At 38.0% G+C, this 12,165-nt stretch overlaps 1 protein-coding gene across 5 annotated transcripts in view; it reads right to left on the bottom strand.

Moving 5' to 3' along the window:
* The window catches only part of HECW2 (HECT, C2 and WW domain containing E3 ubiquitin protein ligase 2), a 195,047-nt gene that overhangs the window by 163,297 nt on the left and 19,585 nt on the right, over positions 1-12,165 (bottom strand). The window lies entirely within an intron of this gene.

Raw genomic sequence — 12,165 nt, 5'->3', positions numbered from 1 at the left:
TTTACTCTGAGTCCCACGGTTTTTCTCAGGAAACATTTTCCTTTTCTAAAACACTTAATAAAGCAATCACAGTGAACTACATAAAGCATTTTAAAACTTCTCTTAATGAATCCAGAGGTATTTTAACAAGCCTGGCATTTCTTCCAGAAAATAAGAACATTTATTGAAACAAAACAGGCTGTTTTTAATCATCCATTAAACACTGCAGGGGGAGGCCACAAATGTATGATTTAGTTGAACTAAAACTTACTACAGTGTGGTTCTACCTACATCTTAACCCTGCTGCAGGTCGTGATGAGGCACTGTTTTCTGGAAGAGCAGCCAAAGCACCACCACCACCTCCAAATTGTCAGGGGGCTGAAATGTGATTAAGCTATCCAAATCCTTTCTCTCGCAGGAATGTCTTCCTTATGCAGAACTACTGAATGTATAAACTGATATAAAACAGTATTTCCAGAGCAAATATCATTTAGTCTCCACACTGAAAGCAAAGCATAACAGGTTCTCACCACAACAGCAGTCAATTTGGTTTTGTATTTTAACAGTGGCTTTGGGGAACCAACAGTCACACAGATTTCCAGTTAAACTCGGAGCTATTATTTTCAAAGTGCACTTAGTTTCAGAGATTGGTGCTGCTATCTCAAGTCTGAAAAGGGTCTCATGTTCAAAAGCCTAATTTTGTCCCTCCTCACTCCCTCCAGTCACACCAGTGCACCCAGTCTAAGCTATGTGAGCCACCGTCACCCCTAAATCTTGCCACACTGGTACGCTGTTCTGAACCATTTCCAAGTACTACTATATCAGAATTTATGTATTTTTGGTTCCCACAATACTTTATAACAAGCAGAATTTAACTATGTTCTTTTTTTTCATGTTTCTTCCATGATGGTTTTGTTAGCTACTGCCTAGCTTCTACATTATCTCAAACAATGAAAGAAAAAATCTATTCAGTTTCTCTGTATTAATCATGACTCTATAGGTATCTGTCATCCTTCCCACTGTTTTTCCCCACAATAAAAAAAAAAAATTCTACACAACTTAGTTTCATTAAAGCTATTTCATACTTTTGAAATAATATGAAATAGAACTAGACTTCTTGTCTAGTCCTACTATATTTTTCAGTCATTCTTTAAAATTCCTATAGAGTTAGACAGTGCCTTGTGATTTTAGCCCTCTATATAAAGAGTAAAATCTACTGCACTCAGTACTAGAGCAGCTACTTGAGTCTCTCTTCTCCTGAGGCTGATGTTCTTCAGCTGCTAAAGGAAGAACAAAACCTCTCCTGCTTAATCGCAAGAGGAAGAACAAGGCAAGGTACTGAAGGGGCGGTAGTTTTGTTACAAGTGTCACGATAACGTTATCTAAAAGGCTCTTCCTAAACTAAATCAGCAGTCCAGATTTTCCATCCAATTGCTGGTTTATGTGAATGATGGATGCACATCCAACACACAGCTTACATAATTCCCAGAGGCCTTTCCAGACAAAGTTATGGCTAAATACTTAATTGCCTTTTGACAAGTTTATTTTTTCTCCTCCTCTCTCCATAGAAGTAAGCTTCCTTCTGAATGTGTTAATAACAGTGAAAATAAGCTGTTAATTGGCTATTGAGTACAGCAATGCAGTGTTAAATACCAAGCTGTATCAAATATTTACAATTAAACTGTGACTTGTGCCTTTGATTTTGCAAAAGCTGTTCATCTCCCACAAAACTGCTTCCTAGCCTCCACAGACTTCTCAAAGAAAGGGTATTCTAGTTTTCCTGACTGATCTTATGAATTCCATACCTGGTATGTTATTTTGCAGGATAAAACACAGTTGCAGCTTGGCATGCATTACCTAATGCTAACATTTTACCAAGTTCAGCAGAAATTTCTCAAGAGCATGGCCCACAAATTCGTGCTTCACATGAGACAAGCACAATGAAAGTGCAACAAATGAATCCAGGCAGACGGAAAGAACAGAGGACACTGATAGAAGCTAATGACTTGAAATCCTCATACAGTTGCTTTTTAAATTCTTCTCTATAAGCAGCTGCCCCAAACAAGACCATGAGATATGAAAGCCAAAAGCATTTGATTTAGACCAAAATTCACAGTTTTAGACACAAACACACTTCAGTAGGTTCTGTTATGACAGATTTTGGCCCATGTAGAGTTTCTAAGTGTTGATGCTAATCAGAAATGTTCAAAGCTAACAAAGAACAGAGAAGTACAAAAGGCTTCTGGATATCATAACTGGCAGAGGAATTATTTTTTTTCTAACATCTCAAACTCAAAATATAATTGCCTGCATCAAGTTGTTCGAAGAGTATGCTCCAAAGCACCACTGTCCTAAGAGAAAAAGAGAAGTCTTCTCATTACTTAGTAGTCTTCGAAGAACCGCTATCATGCAGTACCTATTTCTGCAGCAATTATGTCTACATAAGCACATATATGTATCACTGATGTTTACTTATTGCTCACAGCCCTTGCATCTGATAATAATACTTTTCAAGAACTAAAAGCATCATAGACCACTTCTAGACTGATGCTTTGAAATTACTGTATGCAAAAAACATATAAAAACATTACAAATTTGTTCTCAGCTCAGAAATGGCTCTAACAATTGCATGATTTTGCTAAAAAAAATCTTAACCTAAAATAGTATTGTGTGTGTGGGAATACCACTGTATTTTTAATTTTTTGAAGAGACCAAAAAAAAAATCCAAGTACTAACCTTACTCTTTTATGGCTGAGTTCTATGAAAAAAGCTGTAACATTCCAACTGATAAAAACCACATGCACACCTGCAGCAAATGATTTTGTAAACTGATCCTAATTACTCCTTGCTTCATCTGCCTTGTTGCATACTTTGAAAGAGAGCATCCTTCTCTTCATTTTTGTGGGAAAGAGAGAAATAAGCTCCACTGAATGTTCCTCCTTATTGCTAGTGTATTGGAGTTGTTGGAGGTGAAAGCAAAAGCCAGTATGTGCCATCCTTCCCTGATGCATGGGAGATGTCTAACAACAACACACTTTCAGTCTCTCACATGTGACATCTGTGACATCTTTCAGAAAAGTCAGAGCACTGGCACAGTTCTGCAGCTGATTGAAAAGGTGAGCCCAGTCCCCTGCAACACACCAGGCAGAGGGGAGAGGCACCTGAATCCTCATCACAGCCCCTGTTTTCTGGCCACAACACTGCCCCCGATTCACATTTTGCTCATCCCATAGCTGGACAGCATGGCTGTCTCCAGAGCTGTCTCCATGATCTAGAGCATGTCTTCAGAAAAATATTTTCTTCTATTACTCTACTCAGGCACATTCAGACTTAAGATAACTCTCCAGGTTCCCATCCTCATTAGAAAAGAGAAAGAAAAGGACAACCAGGGCTGTGAGAAGTAATGTGTATGCAGAGAACTGCAGAAGTCCAAAATTACTGAAGGCCTGGGGAGGTGTTAGAACGATGAGAACTGCAGAGATCCCTGAAGACACACACACACAAAAATAACAGAGTGAGAGAAAATCAGTGAAGGAAGGAAATCAAAAGAAAAAGTGCTTTGGGACATATATGATGATAAGATAGGAAAACTTCAAAGAAAGGAATCAAAAGAATAATTTAAAGATAATGGATATGTGACATTTCTGAATATATATTGTCTTAAAATTCACATTGTTCCTGTTCTGTGGTTAAATCGATTAAAATTCTGAGGTTTTGTAATTAAACAGACACATTAAATGCACACTAATGATAATTAAGGGAAAAAAATCTCATAATCTGCTTTACATAAAATCACTTGGACTCTTAAAATAACCAAGTTTAATTTAAAATAATCAACTCCATAATGGCTGAACTATCACTCAGGAATAGGAGGATATGCCAGCTATAGTTCTTTATAGGACTTTCTATATTATATATTATTTCTATGAAGGAAAGATACTTAAGAAGCTTAATAGTTTTGGGGGGATGCGTTACTTTGCCATCCTAAGTTTCAACAGGAAATAGGAGAACGTATGCACTAGTCTTTGAGTTTTATACTGCTACTACGACTAATATCAGTATCTGTAAAGCAAAAGCAATAGTGAGGTCCTTAGCAGATTGAACGGAGGTTGTCCCATGAAACAAAAGCACAGTTTAAACAATCATTTTTTATGACATGCTTTCTGAAAGAGAAGTAAGAGCAGCAAGAGGAAGTTTTTCACACTGGGACACCATTTGTCATGGAAATGCTTTCAGAAACAGATGTTTGGAAGCTTCTATAAGACTTCAGATTTCACTGATCTAGTTTGGAAGACTGCTCAGTAGCTGAATCCTACAAGCAAGAGCATTTAGGCCCCAGTTCTTTCACCCTTGATCCTTTACTAACTGCAGCACACCAGACAGGCGCACATGGAACAGTTCCCAGCCCTACTCATTCTTTCCACAATAAATGCCTGTACAAAACTTTTCCTGCACTGATAGGAACAATGCTATAAGCACTTGAAATTCTTTATTGCTTGGGTCCTCCCCATGTGTAAATAATGGATAAAGACTTAAAGCTACTCTGTATTTCTGCGCATACACACACACGGAAAAAAAAATAGCTTGCAGTATTACATGTTCAGTTTTGGCCAAAAGGTGAAACAGGTGGTACTCTGTTCCCCTCAATAAGCTTTTTAGCCGTACTATTTAATACAAGCTGCAGGTAAGTAAAATATCACCTGCAGGTGAAAATGTGGCAGTAGCAGGTAACTGCAGCTCGGAATATTCATGCTCTGGAGATCACAAATGGACATTTTTTAATTCCTGTTAACTAACAACATGAAGAAACACAGACATGTACACTGTAGATATCACGTACCTGAACTTTTAGTGAAGAGATACAAAAACACAAAATATGATTACCTATGTTTCCATTTTAATGACATGAAATGCCTTCAATCAACTCCAGTTAAACTAAACTATCTGACATCTTGCAAAATGAAGTACATGCAACCATACCCATACACACTGAAGAACCTATTTCATAGGAAAGTTGGAAAGTAAAATATTCACACTAGAAAGCTTTTTCCTTATATACATGAAATGTGAACACAGCACCCAATATTTTTGCTGTTTTTATGTAGTAAATTACATCTCACAGTATTTTTAAACAGGTTTCTCAGTACATTGCACAGGTTGAAGGAAAAACTGATCAGATCCACTCATCAAAGCGGACTATATTATTTTAATCCACTTAATTTAAATTGTAATTGACCTGTTTTAAGAAGTGTAAATCAGAGTAGCCCAATTAAGAATTAGGCCCATTTACATTAGCTGTAATCAGGCTTACAACTGACTCCTTTTTCAGTAAACCTCATTAAGTTTGGAAACTTTAAAAAAAATAACAGTAGTGTTACAAGACCAGCTTCCCCTATCCAAATCATTCAGTACAGAACTCAGTGGAGAAGATTCATTTCTTTTCCACAGGACGCAAGGCTTCATTTTTTTTCTCCTTCCTTAGAAGACACCATTTCGAGGCTTCAACAACCTGTACTGGACTTAGGGAATCGGTCTGAAAGATTTCATTAGCAGCTTCCCGAGACATAATGAATCAGGTTTACACTTACAACATACAGAGGAGGAACAAAGAGGTAAGTCATCCATGACAGCAGGAAGATGCACAACCAGAACCTGTGAGGATAGTTTTGGGATGCCATCTCCCTGTCCCCGCTGTTAAGACGGCAGGGGCAGGGAGTGATTTCATAACTGTTTCCGTACTAACAAGGAGAGATTATGACATTGATTTTTTATAGGGCTACTTACATGAGTAAGCATTCATCAATTTCTGTTAGAGTTGTGGACTCAGAGCAAAATAATTACTTGACAAGCTGAGTTACAGCCTGTGTCACAAGTCACAAAGCATATTCAGTAGAACGCTAAATCCTTTACTCTTTCAACATGCTTTTTGTTATCCAAATGCTATACAATCAGCTAAGACACTAAGTCAACACATTTTACATTCAGAAATTAAGCTTGGAAATATTTCTTATTCCAGGGTTCTCCTGTATCTGAAGTATTTAAAGGGTTGAACTCTTCACCATCTGTACTTATGAAGATTATTTCCATTCTGTTGTTTCACACATGGTTAATCAATACATATTTTAGTAAAGAAAGTCTTTGTTGAATATACAGATAGCCAACATTGTCTTAGGCATTAAAAAGGGATGTCATGAATTTAAAAAATGACATTAATCTGTCAGAAATGTTTGAGTGTATGAGAGCCTCAGATAAAACTGAAGATTACAGAGCAGAAAGATTTGAGGAAAAGTATTTCTATATTTCCAGGCTGAGTACTTGAGAGTTTAACAATTCTTGTGTTTTTCCCCCACAGCAGTCTCCTCTTTTGTTTGGGTGGATTTTTATCAAAACATTGGAAAGAAAAAAAGTTATTTGGTAACAATAACACCACAAACCTTGGAAAGGAGACACAGTGAAAGGCATGAGACCTGTGGCTTATCTTTTCTTTTAAGAACAGAGCCAAAATGGACTGCAGTACTGAATAAAAATAAACAGTAAACACACGTTTACAGTAAGATAAAAAGCTGTAAAACAGAAGATTCATTCTTGCCAACATGAGGTACTTCTCCCATTAAAGTAAGAAAATTACATACATATATTAGTCCTCCTTACATTGATTTTATTTACCCCATACATTTATAATCAGCAAACATAATAGAAATACATTTATCCTCAGAAACAAGAAACAAAACTTGTCAGCCTTTTTTTCCTTAATAAAGCAAGGACTGTCTCTTTATTGCTAACTGAAGACTGATAAAGCTTATGTCAAGAGGCATTGAACATACTTGTGTCTACAATACCTCAAACTCTTTGTAAACTGAGAAAAGCATACAGCAAGCCATAGAAGAGCTACAAATCTCCTGACTTCATGTTCTTAAAGCCTTGGCAGCTGATGGTTTCAGTTGGTGATTTCTCCCATCACGATGAGGCAAACATAACAACTGCAATACAGACAATTAAAAAAACAAAAAAAAGGCTTTCTGGAGTATATCTAAACCAAAGCCTTATTAATTTGCCTTCGCTAGAAATCCAGTACTTAAGTCTATGTCCCTGCCTGCAGTCTCTATTAATATCAGTAATAAAATTTAAAAAAAAATTAGCATAAAAACAAAAAAATCTTCCAAAACAAACAGTGAAACGGTTTTAGGAAAACAGAAGGATGTCATAACTTCACAGAGAGATTATCAGGCAAGCATTTGTGTCAAAAACATAGTGTAAAACAACAATGAACTCTGGCATTTATTCTTGTTCTGATACTTTTCTACACATACTTAGATCTTCACAGCATTTTTGCAATGATCTGGACATTACTCAACATGACATTACTCACAACGTGAAGCCAGATGTTTTATGAAACAAGGTGTATATCTGTACATATTTATGGACACAATAACCTGCAACAACAATATGCAATAAATCTTCTTAAGTGTTGCTTTCTCTTCAAGAGGAGAGTGGTTTCTGTTTTTTTTTTTTCCTCTCCTGGAAACAAGAATGGAATTGGTGCCTTTTCCAACCCCAAAACAGAGCCTAGCTTTAGGGCTACTTGTATGCAGAACAAGCCAAGGAACAGATGCCGAAGCCACGCAGCAGTGCGGGACACGTGATAAACGCTCTTCTCACAAAACACGGTTGTCTGATCCACGCTACTTTCAAGTGGCTGGACAGCAGGTACCTCCGCAGCCCTGCTCACCCCGACCAAAGTTTCACCAGTCTCAGAGAGCCCACCACAGTCAGGTTTGTAATTTTCCTACGCAATACAAATATTTGAGGAATTATGTCCTTGATAACAATATTTATGTTCATTTAGTCAATGTAGATATCTTTATTAGAGCAGTAAGCAAAGAAACATAAATGATGTTTTTATGTAGCTGTGGTTGTATTTTAAAGAGATGAGTTCACAATCTCTACTCCTATTTCGTATGAGAGAATCACTATTTTCTCAAACTACCAGCTTCAAAGGTTCAAACCAGTAATGCTGCAGCAAATTAACACAATCAACTGAGCAGAATAGCTGGCTTTAAAATACATCTTAACTAAAGAGAATATACAGCTTCACAAGCATAGCTTTTGAAGCTGGAATGCTGTAGCCTAGAACTACGAATTTCACACTCTTTGAAAGAACAAAGAATCACCCAAAGATGGGAAGATGTTTTTGTGACAAACAAGATCCAAAATGAGTTGCTGGTTCTGTAATTTTTTTGTGGCTATTTTTGCCAATACTCAGCATCTGTAACATGCATCCCCACTTAAGCACCTCATGAATGATCACTTGTGAGTACTCTTTCAGCAGGACTCTCATAGATCTTGCTGCTTCCCACCATCCTGCAGCTGGGCCACCCCGCTGACCATAAGGAGCTGTGGCTTCGGCTGTTGCATTTATTCCTGGCAAACTCTTCTTTCCTACTGAGGTTACTCACTCTGACAAGGATCAGCCAATGTATTTTATTTTTTCTTTTTTAAAAAAATGCTGTTTGTCATTCCTGGAAGAAAATGAACTTTACTGTTGTAAGCTTCAGGCTCATCTAATTGCAATACCAGCCTTCAGGGAATTTTTAAACTAATGACATTGTATTTGTCAAGCACAGAAACTTTTAATCTGATTTTCAAGTGGATCCTAGCCAATGGATCCTGGCCATCGTAGCACTTAAGAGAACACATTTGACTGTCCTCCATGCAATATTTAGGTGGGCTTATTATGTAAATGTTAATTGTTGTTACCTCGTATCTTTCTCCTGTGGTCAATACAAGGCGTATAGGCATATTGACAATGTTATTAAAGTTTTTATGACTAGAAGTCCACAAGTCAGATGATGTGTGTCTCTGTGCAGCTTCTCAAAGGAACAGAGGCATGCCCCTTAAGAAATCTGAACCAAATTACCTAAACTATCTGAACAATTCCCCGGTTTGCCTACTCATTTTGTGATTTGTTGTACGCCAGCATCAAGAACCATCAGCTCAACAATTCAGTTGTATATTTCACTGTTCAATTTCAACATTCTGTTCTTTATTTCCAAGGGCTAATAATTCCCAGACAATTCCCAGATAATTTCCACTGTTGATACAAAGAACAAAACCCAAAATATTAATTATGTCACAACAACTCCCTCCACTCCTTACCCACTCCCAAAGTGAATAGCTCAGACCATCAAGCATCCACTTTTTGGTACTTCCCTAATAATTCTAAAGGGCAAACAGCACACTACTTTGACCACTGACTTCAGCTTGATCATACTAATCAGGTCTTTTGGACAAATAATGCCGAATTCACATTTCCATTTCAAATTCAATTCAATTATAACTGCTTCTCCAGAACACATACATGCTACAATTGTGCCACACAGAAAAGTGTAAGAAAAGAATCTTTTTCACATGTTTATTTATTTTTATTTCTCAAAAATTATTTTTAAATAAAGAGAGAGAAATTCATTTTTATCTCTCAAGACTGTCATTTAAGAAAATGTCATTTTCTGTTTTTTTCAAAATTGCATACTTCAGGACTAACGTACAAAACAAATCAGTAAATACAAGTGCTATTGTCCATTCAATAATGTTTGTATCAACATACCAGTCCTCCTCAATCATAAAAATACAAATACAGTTGTGACACAAAACTGCGTAAATGTAACATGACACAAGCAATCTGGATAGTAGTCATAACCATCTACACCCAAACAAGGCTTAGCCACAGTCACTGAAATTTTCTCCCCAGTATCATGGGAAAAATCAACAGCTCTGCACAAGTAAGACAGAAAGATATGAAGGCTATAACTAGCCATTTGCCTTGAAATCTGAACTCACATCCTGTCAGTCGAACTCTGGAAGCCTAACATCAACTTGATCAAAACAAATAATAGGATTCCTAGGTGCTGGAGGGGATGACAGAAACACGCACACTTGTAACACGAGAGACTGCATCTCGAATTAAGAGTCCAGGGCTTATACAATCTGGCTGCAGTCTTTTAATATGACAACTCGGAAGTTTTACCAAGATGCTCAGAAGAGAGCACTCTTCTGTGCTACTTAACTTAGCAGCTATATTTTTCTAAAGCAAATAATACTTTGAAAGTTTTACTTAAACTCTTCCATGAGTACCATGGTATTTCAGTAGAAAATTTCTCCTCGCCTTACCTAAATCCCAGGAGGCAGGCCCAATTCCATTACAAGCTGGATTTCCACAAAATGGAAACTGACAGTCCCGGTACCTTTCAGCCTCCATGCCCAGATCACTTGCAAACACACAGCCTGCTCAAAAAGCTATCAGCACCTGGCAGCGGCAGGCAAGCTTTGAGGACAAAGGCTCCCTATCTCACCCCATGAGCATGGGCACATGCCCATGCTACACAAAGCTTTATTATCACTTTTGCTCTGGCCAGAGAAAAAGGTGTTTTCTACCTCTTCCTTAACATCACTGGTACTCCAGCTGACCATGAACAAGCTGCCACAGAGGCCTGATATCATTATCCATATAAATAGTGCACAGTTTTCTTCAGTTTCAGTGGAAATGAGGTGGAACTTTTCCTAGACACTAAACTCAAATACCAATTTATAACAATATTAGTTAATCACATTCTTCTCACCCTGGAAGGGCCCTGGTATGGTCAGACAAACACCTCATACAGGGTCATTAGCTTCAGAGTGCTAACACACAGGCTTCCATGCACACAAGAGTTCGTCTCCTTTCCTTTTACGCTGGAGGAGGACTTCTATAGGAAACATTCAATTCGCTTGTCCATTGCCTTTTCCTTATTTTTAAACCCTGAAACACCATATGACAATTCACTGTGTTTTATTCACCAGTGGTTCCATCTGATGGGCACTGAAGTTAATACTCTGCCTGCTGGTGAGCACCTTCACTCCAGCCTTTCCCCTGCACGACATAACCAAAAGGTCAGCAACGGGCAGTGCGAGCAGGCCAGGCATGATGACACCGCGACACCATCAACATCACCAGGCTCAGCAACGCTGAGCATCCCATACTCTGAAAGGCAGCACCATTGGCTATGCTCTTGAACATAAGGTTTGAGCATGGTAATTAATTTTAAACACATATTTACATCTCATTTTCAACAATTAAGTACCGGTACCCAAATAGGTATTTTGTCACTATCTCCCTTATGTTAGTACCTGGTAGTCAATGGAATAAATGCAATACCCTAAGCATCCTGTTTCTGTCTGACTAAAGGAGAGTTTTTGAAAAAACAAAATAAAAAAAATGCTGAGTTGGACTAAAAAAAGATAAAATGGAAAACAAATTATACTTAATTATTCAAGAATGCAATAAGCAGATGCAGTCCCAGACTCAGAAAGTTCCCTGTTTTACAGCATACTGGAGCCTTATCTGCAGTTTGAATAACGCTGGCCCACAAAGAAAACAAAAAAGCCTATTAATTTTTTCAATTAGGCATTACTATTTAATCTTATAAAGTGGGCAAAAGAAAATTTATTCCATTTCTTCTCAGGAAATCTGACAAACCAGTATATTGTTCTGGCTGGCAGCCACTGTAACATCACAAGGTTTCTTAAAGGCGTAACACTGTGAATTTAACAGGTTTGAAAAAACATTGCAAGTGTAAAACAAATAGAAGTGCCCATTAGCAAAATTGCCTTTAAAAATAAATAGCAAGATAGCAAAGACGGTCTTTAAGGGAGGCTGAGGGTCCTTGTGGAGAGACGTGAACACTCCAAGCCAAACCAGTCCCACAGCGCCAGCAGGACCGAGCTATGCCACAAGTTTGCCTTTACAAGCAGCCTTCTCCTCGTGCCAAAGCAAGGTGAACTGAACGCTTTCCAGCCACAATTCTCTGAAGTTAAACTGCTACTAAGCATGACATTAAAATGGTGCCTGCTCAAGCCTCTCAACTCTGCAATCTCAGAGTCCATTCTAAGGTGCTAAGTTTAAATTCCAGCATCAGACATAAACAGGGATAGGTATCTAAACAGATACACTCACGCAGAACAGCACCTGACATGCTCTGAGGTATCTCCAGCTGACATGAAAGGATCTGTATTTTTGAGGAGCGGTGGTGACAGAAAGGAAGCATTGGGTTTGCTCCTTTCATATGCTGATACTGACATCATACCTTGGGTCTGATGCTGCAACCACGCCATCAGAGGACTTTTCCAAAGGAGTCTAACACTTGGGGAAAT

Source organism: Cygnus olor, chromosome 6, assembly GCF_009769625.2.
Source record: "Cygnus olor isolate bCygOlo1 chromosome 6, bCygOlo1.pri.v2, whole genome shotgun sequence".
NCBI lineage: Eukaryota > Metazoa > Chordata > Aves > Anseriformes > Anatidae > Cygnus > Cygnus olor.
Note: the sequence above shows the minus strand (reverse complement) of the source record. Positions and strands in the feature narration are given on the sequence as shown.